Here is a 14,319-nt window from a genome sequence, read left to right on the forward strand (position 1 = left end):
TATGCGTACGAAATTTAGTTCACGTCATTAATTAGGCCATGCAGATGCAAATCCCACGTGTATTTCGGTCATTAATAAGGTTGATTAGTTATTTCCACATCACTCCAAACCATTAGTACGATTATGATTAATTAATTAATCTAATTAATAAAACGACATGCAAAATGGGATGGGTATATACAAATTTTGCATAACCCACTCCAGCAGCAGCACATCAGACCATGCATGGCAGGAGGGAGGAGGCTAGTCCATGGATTCAGACAACAGAGGATAGGGAGGAGGTGGATGGGGCAGCAAGCTAACTGTTCAGAGAAGATGGTTATTAGGAACTTTATTGTTTTTAAAATGTGTGTCTGTGCAAACTAAGCCTGGGCAAAGCACTACGCTACGCTCGCGTAGTTTGCGAAGTTCGCGCTACTTCGCACTACGCGAACTGCACGTAGCACAGTGCGAACACGCGTAGCATAGTGTTGCGTAGTGCTGCAGTCATTTTTTGCTTGCTCGCGGTCCTCAACGTCAAGTTGGCGACCGCGAGAAAGCAAAATGACATCCCGGCGAGACTTTTTCCTTGTTCGCGATCAGCAACTTCAAGTTGGCGATCGCGAGCATGGAAAATAAACCTCCCGGCGAGATTCCCAACGCGAGGTGGTCAGGTTTCTCATTGCGAGTGGTCGCGTATGCTCGCGACCGCTCGCGATGAGAAACTACCAGTTTGCGTTGAGAAAGCTGAAGCTCGAGTAAAAATCTACTCGAGCAGCAGAAAACTACAGCTCGCAATGTGCAAAATGCCATTTTCAATGATTGCACAGTGCCGGTTGCTTGTCCGCACTGTGCAATCATTGAAAACGACATCTGGCACAGTGCGAACAAGGTACTACGCAGTTCGCGAAGTGCTACGCGTAGCTTGCGTAGTGCGAACTTCACTTTGCGTAGCTTCGCGAAGTGCTACTTCGCGAACTACGCCCAGGGTTAGTGCAAACTACTTAAAATATGAACAAGTATGCAGCATAATCTTACTTTTATTCAGGAAGAAGAGGACGTTTGTGACCGTGACTCCGGGCTCACTTGGCAGAAATACCCCCTGACCCTCCACCCCCCAACGCAAAATGTAATGCCCGTGAAAAGTGTAGGTGGACGCAGTGTTATATAGAACATAGTCCTGAGAGCACGATTGAAAATGAAAACTAGATATAGTATATGGTATAAACTATGCACCAAAAAGTGTGATATAAGATGAACCGGGGTGTGAAATATAATATGCAATACATTGTGCGCAATGACAAATTCATTGGAGAGCGCGAGATAGCACAGGCACTAGCGCGTGCTATGCGATATGCGCCTTGGAGTCTAATATGCACAGGGCAGTGTTGTGTAACCTAACTAGTTTCTAAAGTTGTAATATAAAATATGTGCTGGGGAGTGTAACGTTGCATATGCACTGTGACAAAGATATGGATCCCAGATTGTAATATGTATGGCATAGCGCTGTGCGTTATAACATAGGCATCGAGGAAGGCACGTTAGATGGGGCAATATAACCCGTGTGAAGGCAAGTGTGGCATGACATATTCACGAGGTGGTGTTACAGTGCACATGGGCTAGAGAGTGTCATAGCATATGCACTAGCTGGTGGAATACAACATAGAGGTGTGAGGCACTCGGCGGGCACTGGTGGGTGTAACATAGCATTGGGCTCAGCCAGGAGCACGCTGTGACTCTCAAGTGAGGTTTGTCTCCTTTCCAGAGAGTAAAATAAAAAGTATTACACATCCGGCGGTGGATGCGTGTTTTATTAACCGTGAGGGGGATTTCTTGCATAGTTCGTTCGAATTTTTGTCGATTCCCCTTTGAATGGCTTGGTCTGCGTGTATATTAAATGTGCCTTGCAATAGCTACCCATGTTTGTATAAATAAACGACAAGGGTGTCTACTTGGAGAGTACCCACCGGCGGGGTGCCGAGATTAGGCATGGTAGGGCATCAGACACGTCAGAGCTTCACTAGCGGTGTAAATACATTCCATGTGGATTCATTCTATGCATAGTCGCCTTTTAATGACTATCACGCAAATCGTCATGGTGATAGGTATATATGGTTTGTCCAGCATGTCCTAGGTGTTTCTATAAATATATATTTTTTTAAATAATAAAAAACAAAGGCCGGCCCCGGGGGATGGGGTCCCCGGGGCAATAAGTGGCCTGAGGATGGGGGCAACGCAGCCCCATCCTAAAGTATTTTTTTTAAAAAAGGTCATGACCTGGGGGTTGGGGTCCCCGGGGCCGATTAAGGCCTTGAGAGGGCCAAATTTATTTTTTTCAACAAAAAAAATTAGGGTGCAGGCCCTGGGGGATGGGGTCCCCAGGGCCAGTAAATTAGAAAAAGAAGGGGGGCCACACAGCCCTCCTTCTTAAAAAAATACAATAAATAAAAGATTGGCATCGTGCCGGAGGCCACGCCCCCTCCTTGCAGCACTCTGCAAACACGCCCCCTGGCCAGTTGTAAGTTGGGGAATTAATTCCCCTTCAATACTGAGGGTCCCCGAGGGCCAACTAGCCCAACAGGTATCTCGAGTATGCGCCAGAGAGCTGCGTTGCAGACAGGTGTTCTGAGGCCACGCCCCTTTTTACACCTCTATGCAACGCAGCTCTGTGGCGCTTACTGGAGGTACCTAGTGGGCTAGTTTGACCCTAGGGACCCTTAGGATTCAAGGGGACTTAATCTCTCAACTTAGAACGGCCACAGGGCACATTTACTCAGTGGTACAGGGAGGGGAAGGGGCCTGAGGTGACGTGTGCAAACACGCCCTGTGGCTCGTTTTAAGTTGGGGAAATAATTCCCTTTCAATCCTGAGGGACCCTGGGGGCCGACTAGCCCACCAGGTGCTTCCAGTAAGCGCCACTGCTCTGCGTTGCAGAGAGGTGGTGCAGGCTGTGCCCCTTTTTACACCTTTCTGCAATGGCGCTTACTGGACGTACCTAGTGGGCTATTTTGCCCCTAGGGATCCTCAGGATTCAAGGGGACTTAATCTCCCAACTTAAAAAACGGCCACAGGGCGTGTTTACACAGTGGGGAAGGGAGGGAACGGGGCCTGAGGTGACGTGTGCAAACACACCCTATGGCGCGTTTTAAGTTGGGGAAATAATTCCCCTTCAATCCTGAGGGCCCCTGGGGGCTAACTAGCCCACCAGGTGCTTCCAGTAAGCGCCACTGAGCTGCGTTGCAGAGAGGTGGTCCAGGCCGTGCCACTTTTTACACCTCTCTGCAACGCAGCTCTGTGGCGCTTACTGGAGGTACCTAGTGGGCTAGTTGGACCCTAGGGACCCTCAGGATTCAAATGAACTTAATCTCCCAACTAAAAACGGCCACAGGGCGTGTTTACACAGTGGTGAAGGGAGGAGACGGGCCTGAGTTAACATGTGCAAACAAGCCCTGTGGCGCGTTTTAAGTTGGGGAAATAATTCCCCTTCAATCCTGAGGGACCCTGGGGGCCAACTAGCCCACCAGGTGCTTCCAGTAAGCGCCACTGCGCTGCGTTGCAGAGAGGTGGTCTAGGCCGTGCCCCTTTTTACATCTCTCTGCAACGCAGCTCTGTGGCGCTTACTGGAGGTACCTAGTGGTCTAGTTGGACCCTAGGGACCCTCAGGATTCAAGGGGACTTAATCTCCCAAATTAAAACTGCCACAGGGTGTGTTTACACAGTGGGGAAGTGAGGGGACGGGGCCTGAGGTGACGTGTGCAAACACGCCCTGTGGCGCATTTTAAGAGGTGGTTTTATTCCACTGCCCTATTATATACTAGGGGCTTACAGAGGAGGTCATGCTGATCACAGGGGGACCCCAACGCATAGTGTTCCCTAGTGTATGTAGGTGTTTTCACTGTATTCTGAGTGTCTTTTAACATAGCACTGGCTCTAGGACTGGTTAGTCAGACTCAGTTACCACCAGTATCCGTCTGAAAAAGTTGAGGGTACAGGATGATTTTGCAACAAGGCTTCTTTCTGCTCTTCTGTTTGTTCTTTCTGCACGTTAGCCTTCTTCCTGCACTTTTCTTCGTCTTTGAGGACTTCTGTTGCTTCTTTCTGCATTTATTTTTTTTCTTTCTTTGCGTTTTTTTCTTCTTTCTTCACATGTCCTATCTCTGTAGGCATAGTTAGAAATTAGCATTTAAAAAACCTTTGAAATTCACTGAAAAAACCATAGGTTTCAGGCATGTTATAGTTAGGAATTAGCGTTTAAAAAACCTTAGAAATTCACTGAAAAAACCATAGGTTTCAAGAGCGTTATAGTTAGCTGGACTTTTCACTCGTACAAAACCATCGAAATTCCCCCGTTATAGTTAGTTCAGCTAACTATAACTCGCGGGCCCGCAATGCACTGCTGATGGCGTCAAATATTACATCACTCATGACATGATCAGTGACATTACTCATGACATCACTGATGACATCTCAAATGACATCACTGATGACATCACTGATGACATCATCCGGTGAATGTGTGTTTTTCTGAAAATTACATATGTTTTATGTTTTTTTCAGTGAATATATATATATATATATATATTCCATATGAAAAGCACCAACAGTTGGAGACCCACACTCATCGTGTCAAATATATTTATTCTGCGAGGCAGCATAGCACAACATCCTCGTACACTTACAACTCACCTGCGTTCACTGCATCCCCTCACTCAACCATTTCTGTGAACACGGGTGACACGCCCGAAACACGTAAGGAGATTGGTGCCAAGTCATGCTGTGCCTACGGAGATGTTGTGCTATGCTGCCTCACAGAATAAATACATTTGACAAAATGAGTGTGGGTCTCCAACTGCTGGTGCTTTTCATATGGAATATATGCGGTCTATCCTGCGGATGAGCAGGTCTGGTGCTACCACGAGTGCAGCACTGAAGGAGCAACGTGTCTGTTCTGTGAGGGTGAAACAGCATGGCACTCGACTCTGAAGTGATGCAGCAACCCACTGTGGTATTTTATTGTTATTTATGGCAGATAGCAGCGATCCTACTAAAGGTTTAACTGTGGAAAACTCCATATACCATCATGCACTGAGCGAACACGCCCTGTAGGCGGAACTTGATTTAATACACTTACAACTCCCCTGCGTTCACTGCATCCCCTCACTGGACCATTCCTGTGAACAAGGGCGACACGCTCGAAACGCGTAAGGAGATTGGTGCCAAGTCATGCTGTGCCTCCGTAGATGTTGTGCTATGCTGCCTCGCAGAATAAATACATTTGACACGATGAGTGTGGGTCTCCAACTGTTGGTGCTTTTCATATGGAAAATATATATATATATATATATATTTACTGAATAAAACAAACAAAATTTACAAAATCATTATAATTAGGCCCAGGTTTCACACATAAAAAAACCTGTGAAATTCAGCAGTTATGTTTAGCTGAGCTAATATGACTCATGCCCCCGCAATGCACTGCTTATGACCTCATTTATTACAACACTCATGACATGGTCAGTGACATCACTGATGGCATCTTAAATGAAATCACTCATGACATCATTCATTGACTGAGAGTGTTTTTAAAAAGTTTATGGGGGATATTCTCAAGAACGTGCGATAATCATCACCAAAATAGGTTGACGCAATTTTTCGCATCACCGTCTATCGCGGGAAAATAACTCAGTGTTAACGTCGTATACACAACACGTCGGTAACATGCGATAGTTTCCCGATAACGCGTCAAATGTCCAGGATAAATCCCAAGCCTAATGTGAAAAAAGTGGCGATGGGTCCAACCGCGATAAAAAAATCAGTGATAAGCTGCGCCAGGCCTGCAATTCACACATGTCAGGTGGGAAAAATCACTATAAAAGCAGGAAAAAACCTACAAACAAAATCAAAACAACTGCGAACCACAATGGAGATAGCCGGAACATGTACAGAGGACAGCCAGAACCCCACAAGCCCCACGGAGGACCAGCCTGGGACTTCGGGGTCAGGGAAGGGCAAGGAGAATAAGAAGAGGAAGATGCGGTTCAGTCCGCCGGAAAACAGGATCCCGATAACGGAGGTGATAGAACACCATCAACAACTGTTTGTTACCTCCACTGTGTCATTGGTAAAACAAAATGGAATATGGCAGTCCATCGTGGACAAGGTGAATGCAGTCGGAGTGCTGAGGAGGACAATGGAAGAGGTCAAGGGGCGCTGGAGTGATATGAAGCGCAAAACCAAGCAGGAACTCGGCAACAACCAGAAGGCAGCAATGAAGGCTGGAGGTGGGAGTCCAGCGCAACAGGAGGAGCTGGATGAGATGGAGGAAATGGTGTCCACAGTCATCAGTGGGGAGACTGTGGCAGGAGTTAGGGGACCGGGCACTGCTCAACATGACCAGACCCAACAGGGTGAGTAGCGACCAGGCACTGGGGGACGGGGGGAGATGGGCACAATGGCACACATGAACAAATAAGTATAGCACAGTGCACACCCACAATGACTCTGGATCATGTCCTTGATCCCCTTGGCACACTGCAGCACACCTAGAAGCATCAAGTATGCCTCCGTCGACTATGTGCCCAGAGGGGGCGCTTCCCACACATCACCAATCTCACAACCAACCCATGCACATGCGCCAAACCCAGCAAAGCGGCGTGTCTGTGAGCTACACTGACAATGCAAGTGACACTGCATGACAAAGAGCATGGCTGCAGACAATATATCATGACATGTTGCACGCCACGACACAGAGGTAGCTGAGTGTGGACCACACCCGTAAAGGAGCAGGTCACACTCTGACACATCCACGTGCACAAACACCCCCTGTTATATAACTATACTACTACTAAACTGAGAAAAATCCTAATTTTAAGACTTTCGATATTCACAGAAGGCATTTAGGAGTCCTAAAGTTAGGACTCGTAACTTCTGTGAATACCGAAATGAGTAAGTGCCTTCTGTGAATACCAAAATGAGTAAGTGCCTTCTGTGAATACCAAAATGGAAGTAAGTTTAGGATTTTGTCTTAAATTAGTTATGTGAATCGGGCCCCCTCTCTGTACAGACACACCCACCATCTGTGCCATTTGTGAGATTGTTAGCACTAAATGTTGCACTTACACTTGTCAGAGTGATGTGCTTATGCAGAGAAGTGACATACACAGGGAATAATTTTGTAGCCGGTTGACGAATCTTCGCAAAATTTTTAAAACTCGTAGCCCGCTCCGGTCCGCTCCTATCCTGAAGTCTCAGGGTGATTCGTCAAGTGGGGTCCGAGAAAAAAGCGGGGTCCCTAAACGTGTTTTCCCCATGCAATTTTCCATAGGGACCTTTAGTCGCAGCTACAGCCCGAACTGCTCAACGGAATTACACCAAATTTGGCAGAAAGGTAGACCTTGGTGCAGAGTCGTGCCTTTTGCTTAAATGGTGTAAATCCGTTCAGTAGTTCCTAAGAAAATCAAAAGTCAAATCACATATATATCTGGGCAGAGCCTAACCACACATCTCATCGTGAGATCTGATTGGCTGTCAGCACTTCATCCAAGAAGTGTTGGCAGCCATCTTGGGACCAATATACATGAGAGCACCACATTGAAAAGCACTGCAGTTAATAGAAGGTTTTAAGACTTTAGTTACATTATAAATCATTTGTTGATGGTGCCATACTCATTTTAGGAATTGTGGTATGTTCTAAGGTGATTTTACCATGTGAAAAAGCTTTCTGCTGGGATATCATGAATCATTGTTTGAGAGAAAACTATTTTCTCATGCTTTTCCCACAGAGGTTTGAAAGGTGATCTATAAGCTAAACTGTGAGCATATTTTCTGTAAATTCACATTATCTTTCTCAGTCATGTGAGAATGAAGTCTGTTATTCTCAGTAAAACATGTACATCCAACAAGTGCAGAGACTGTCAGTTGATTCCTTTGTGTTCTACTGCAGCTTCCCAGAGTGTTCCAAAGAACAACTAGGGCGCTAATAGTCCTACTTATGATAAACATATAGCACACCTGAAGCCATCTTGATTGGAATAAAGTGGTAACTCTTAAAACATTTAATTGAAAAAGGAACAAAATGAGGTGGTTCATTTTGCCATAGAAAGTATGATTAGTGCTGCAGAAAGAAAAATTACGGGCACATTTTGACTTCTCAAATCCTCTTCTATTTCATTAAAAAACTTCTGACATGCAGACTGAATCATGCACTTTGAATACCAGCAGCAGACTTCCCTGGTGAGCAGTAGCTTTACTACAGTGATCTAATGAGCAACTAGAGTGCTACCATTTAGAATTTATGTCAAATGTGTGACACATCTGAATGCCTTCTTGATGGAACCAAAGTAAACAAGCATTGAAAATCCAATAGGTCTTGCCCTCATTTAAGTTAAAGCAATTCCGTTTGTAATTAGGTGGCTTTTTAGCTTTGCTTGTATTAGTGTTTTTCAAACTTTCATGTAGAAAACATGCATATGTATGCATATATGTATATGTATGCATGCATTTATATTTGTATTTATATAGATATGAAGATTATATATCTGTTTATATATGTATGAAGATATATATATTCACTGAAAAAAACATAGGTTTCAGGGGCGTTATAGTTAGCTGGACTTTTCACTCGTACAAAACCATTGAAATTCCCCTGTTATAGTTAGTTCAGCTAACTATAACTCGCGCGCCCGCAATGCACTGCTGATGACGTCACATATTACATCACCCATGACATGGTCAGTGACATCACTCATGACATCACTGATGACATCTCAAATGACATCACTGATGACATCGCTGTTGACATCATCCAGTGAATGTGTGTTTTTCTGAAAATTACATATGTTTTATATATGTATATCTCAAGGTCGAGGGAAGAATAAATGGGTATATAAGTGTCTAAATGGATGATTTGTTTTTGAAAAATTGATTGTATAACTGACTGATTAAGTGTATCTTAGTGAATACATGGCTTAGTGAGTAATGTTTAAATATGTAAATATCTGTATCAGTCTCTCACTTTGTGTATAAGTGGCTGCATGGGTTGGTGAGTAGCTACATGAGTGTCTATGTAGGTTATTAGTTGGTTTTTTGAGTATCAGTATGAGTGTCTGAGTGTCTATATGGTTCGGTGGGGGGTATTACGTAGTGCATAGGTGCATGAATGAGTGACTCACTGTTTGTATCTGTTGAAGACAGCATGTGTGGAGGACTGTATGGGTGGATGAGTGTGTGCATGGGTGTGTTAGTGAGTGAATGACTGTCTCAATAGTGACTTTATGAGTAACTACATTTGTTTTAAACTAGTATATGTGACTATTAGTGTATATAAGTGAGTATATGTGAGAGTGACAGATTGAAAGAGTCCCTGTATGAATAAGTATGTGTTTCTATAAGTGATTGTTTAAAAGACTAAGTATGTGTAAGTTTCCGTAGAAGTAAGTGTGGTGGTGTGTATAACTGTATATGCAAGTAAATGGATGTTTGATTCTTTATTAGCATGAGTGACTATATGTGTGAGTAACTCCATGGATGAGTGGCATTGTGTAACAGGATGTATAGGTGTATGAGTACTTATGATGAGTGAGTACATGTATGAGTGACTGTATAGGACTGTTGGTAAATGAGTGGATGCGTATGTGGATCTTAGAATTACTGAATAGGTTGTTGTAACTGGTATTGGTATGTCCATTGTTTTGAAAATTTTAGTTTCTATTTTTGAATGTGTGTATCAAAGGTTATATTAGGGGGAGAGGTCTGCCACTCTATCACAAGGATGATGTGATCCGTGATGTCATTTGAGATGTCAAACAGTGGACCTGGATGGGGAAAGATCTAGACCATTTGCCCTTCCCTGTGGAGTCCCTCAGGGATCTTCCCTTAGCCCCACTGTTTTTAATATTTATGCGAAACCTCTGGCTGCCCTTGTACGTTCCTTCGGCCTGCTTATTACCTCTTATGCAGATGACACCCAGATTGTGCTGTCTCTACAGAGAGGGAAAGAAGAGGGTTTGGCCACCAGTTGCCAGGACTGTATGGTGGCCATTACAGGCTGGATGTCAGCTAATTGCCTGAAGCTCAATTCAGGCAAGACTGAGGTGATAATCTTCGGGAATAATCCTAACCTCTGGACTCCGGCATGGTGGCCCAGGGAGATGGGCCTCCTGCCAGAACCCGCCCGCACAGTACAAAACGTAGGTGTGACCGTGGATAACACCCTCGCGTTTGGGGACCTGGTCAGCAGAGTGGTATCAACATGCTTCTTCATCCTAAGGACATTGAAAAAAATCAAACTGCTCCTTGAGGAAGAAAGTTTTCGATCGGTTGTCTCTGCATTAGTCTTATCCCGTTTGGCTTATTGCAACAGTCTGTATTTGACGATTAATAATAAACATCTTAACAGACTCCAGATGGTTCCGTACGCGGCAGCTAGGCTGCTCACAGGCACTCCTAGGTCGGTATCAATTAGAAAAGGCCTTACTGACCTTCATGGGCTCCCAATCAAAAAAAGAGCCCAATTTAAGGCTCTTTGCATGGTTTTCAAAGCCCTACATGGAACAGGACCTAAAGATCTAGGAGAACATATCCAATGATACGTCCCAGGGAGATCACTGCGCTCATTGGAAGCCAAACGGATAGCAGTTCCCAGGGTTAAAAAGGACAGCTGGGGCGGAAAGAGCATTGTGCTCAAAGCCACCACCGCCTAAAATGAGCTTCCGTTTTATTTAAGGTCAGCTACGGAACTCCTAACTTTCAGAAAAAACTTGAAGACATGGCTGTTTTCAGCTTAATAACTGGTAAATCTTGGGGGGGGCATTCTCTTTCAGGTAAACAGTGTGCAGCGCTAGGACACCCGCGGGTAACAGTACGCTTTATAAGTCTATATAACATAACATGTCATGAGTGATGTCACTGACCATGTCATGAGTGATGTAATATGTGACGTCATCAGCAGTGCATTGCGGGCGTGCGAGTTATAGTTAGCTGAAATAACTATAACGAGGGAATTTCAATGGTGAAAAGTCCAGCTAACTATAACGCCCCTGAAACCTATGTTTTTTTTCAGTGAATTTCTAAGGTTTTTTAAATGCTAATTCCAAACTATGCCTACAGAGATAGGACATGTGAAGAAAGAAGAAAAAACGCAGAGAAAGAAAAAGAGAAATGCAGAAAGAAGCAACAGAAGTCCTCAAAGACGAAGAAAAATGCAGGTAGAAGGATAACGTGCAGAAAGAACAAACAGAAAAGCAGAAAGAAGCCTTGTTGCAAAATCATCCTGTACCCTCAACTGCAACGCAGCGCAGTGGTGCTTACTGGAAGCACCTGGTTGGCTAGTTGGTCACCAGGATCCCTCAGGATTGAAGGGAAATTATTTCCCCAACTTAAAACGCGCCACAGGGCGTGCTTGCACACGTTAACTCAGGCCCCGTACCCTCCCTTCACCACTGTGTAAACACGCCCTGTGGCCGTTTTTAGTTGGGAGATTAAGTTCATTTGAATCCTGAGGGTCCCTAGGGTCCAATTAGCCCACTAGGTACCTCCAGTAAGTGCCACAGAGCTGCGTTGCAGAGAGATGTAAATAGTGGCACGGCCTGGACTACCTCTCTGCAACGCAGCTCAGTGGTGCTTACTGGAAGCACCTGGTGGGCTAGTTGGCACCCAGGGGCCCTCAGGATTGAAGGGGAATTCTTTCCCCAACTTAAAACGCGCCATAGGGCATGTTTGCACATGTCACCTCAGGCCCCGTCATCTCCCTTCCCCACTGTGTAAACACGCCCTGTGGATGTTTTTTAAGTTGGGAGATTAAGTCCCCTTGAATCCTGAGGGTCCCTAGGGGCAAAATAGCCCACTAGGTACGTCCAGTAAGCGCCATTGCAGAGAGGCGTAAAAATGGGCACGGTCTGCACCACCTCTCTGCAACGTAGAGCAGTGGCGCTTACTGGAAGCACCTGTTGGGCTAGTTGGCGCCCAGAGTCCCTCAGGATTGAAAGGGAATTATTTTCCCAACTTAAAACGTGCCACAGAGCGTGTTTGCACACGTCACCTCAGGCCCCGTCCCCTCCCTTCACCAGTGTGTAAACACGCCCTGTGGCCGTTCTAACACAGAGCTGCGTTGCATAGAGGTGTAAAAAGGGGCATGGCCTTAGAACACCTGTCTGCAATGCAGCTCTCTGGCGCATACTGGAAATACCTGTTGGGCTAGTTGGCCCTCAGGGACCCTCATTATTGAAGGTGAATTAATTCCCCAACTTACAACTGGCCAGGGGGCGCGTTTGCAGAGTGCTGCAAGGAGGGGGTGTGGCCTCTGGCACGATGCTGGTCTTTTATTTTTTTTATTTTTTTAAGAAGGAGGCCTGTGTGGCCCCCCTTCTTTTTCTAATTTATTGGCCCTGGGGACCCCATCCCCTAGGGCCTGCACCCTAATTTTTTTTCTTGAAAAAAATTTATTTGGCCCTCCCAAGGCCTTAATCGGCCCCGGGGACCCCACCCCCGGGTCATGACCTTTTTTTTTTTATAATTCTTTAGGAGAGGGGCTGCGTTGCCCCCCTCCTCAGGCCACTTATGGCTCCGGGGACCCCATCCCCCGGGGCTGTCCTTTGTTTTTTATTATATATTTTTTTAAAAACATTTATAGAAACACCTAGGACATGCTGGACTAACTGTATGTACCTATCACCATGATGAATTGCGTGATATTCATTAAAAGGCGATTATGCTTAAAATAAATACACGTGGAATGTATTTACTCCGCCAGTGAAGCTCTGACGTGTCTGACGCCCTACCGTTCCTAATCCCGGCGCCCCCGCCGGTGGGTACTCTCCAAGTAGACACCCTTGTTGTTTATTTATACAAACATGGGTAGCTATTGTGGGCACATTTAATACACACGCACACCAAGCCATTCAAAGAGGATTCGACAAAAATGTGTCCAAACTATGCAAGAAACCCCCCTCACGGTTAATAATACACACATCCACCGCCGGATGTGAAATACTTTTTATTTTACTCTCTGGAAAGGAGACAAACCTCACTTGAGAGTCACAGCGTGCTCCTGGCTGAGCCCAATGCTATGTTACACCCACCAGTGCCCGCCGAGTGCCTCACACCTCCGTGTTGTATTCCACCGGCTAGTGCGTATGCTATGACACTCTCTAGCCCATGTGCACTGTAACACCTCACGTGAATATGTCATGCCACACTTGCCTTCACACGGGTTATATTGCTCCATCTTACGTGCCTTCCTTGATGCCTATGTTATAACACACAGCGCTATGCCATACATATTACAATCTGGGATCCATATCTTTGTACCAGTGCATATGCAACGTTACACTCCCCAGCACATATTTTATATTACAACTTTAGAGACTAGTTAGGTTACACAACACTGCCCTGTGCATATTAAACTCCAAGGCGCATATCGCATAGCACGCGCTAGTGCCTGTGCTATCTCGCGCTCTCCAATGAATCTGTCATTGCGCACAATATATTGCATAGTATATTTCACGCCCGGTTCATCTTATATCACACTTTTTGGTGCATAGTTTATACCATATACTATATCTAGTTTTCATTTTCAATCGTTTTCAATTAACACTGCGTCCACCTACCCTTTTCACGGACATTACATTTTGCGATGGGGGTGGAGGGTCAGGGGGTGTTTCTGCCAAGTGAGCCCGGAGTCACAGTCACAAACGTCCTCTTCTTCCTGAATAAAAGTGAGATTATGCTGCATACTTGTTCATATTTTAAGTAGTTCGCACAGAGACACATTTTAAAAACAATAAAGTTCCTAATACCCAACTTCTCTGAACAGTTAGCTTGCTGCCCCATCCACCTCCTCCCTATCCTCTGTTGTCTAAATCCATGGACTAGCCTCCTCCCTCCTGCCATGCATGGTGTGATGTGCTGCCACTGCCCTCCATTTAGCATGATGTAGGAATCCACTCCTCCTGCCCTCCATTTCTCAATTCTATGGCCCATCATTGACCTCCTGCTTAGCCTCTGTGCTTAGCTTGCTGCCCCTATTCTCCTCCCCCCTGCCCTCCGACGTCTTTGTGCATGCCCCTGCTCCATCCTTTTTGCCCACCATGTTCCATGGACCTGCCACTCCTATCTACTATGAGTTGCTCTGTTGAGCTGCCACTCCCCTCCCACCTGCCTAGCATTGTCAGATGACTGTAACCTGTCCCTGCCGCCTCCACCCTGCCTGTCCACATGCCATGCCCCTATCCCCTTCCTCCTGTCCTCCATGGTCCATTTCACTGCCACACCCTTCAGCCCTCCCTGGTCTGTTGTGCTGCAACTCCTCCTCCTGCCTGCCCAGCACGGTCTGTTGTGAGGCCC

Source organism: Triturus cristatus, chromosome 8 (assembly GCF_964204655.1).
Source record: "Triturus cristatus chromosome 8, aTriCri1.1, whole genome shotgun sequence".
Taxonomy (NCBI): domain Eukaryota; kingdom Metazoa; phylum Chordata; class Amphibia; order Caudata; family Salamandridae; genus Triturus; species Triturus cristatus.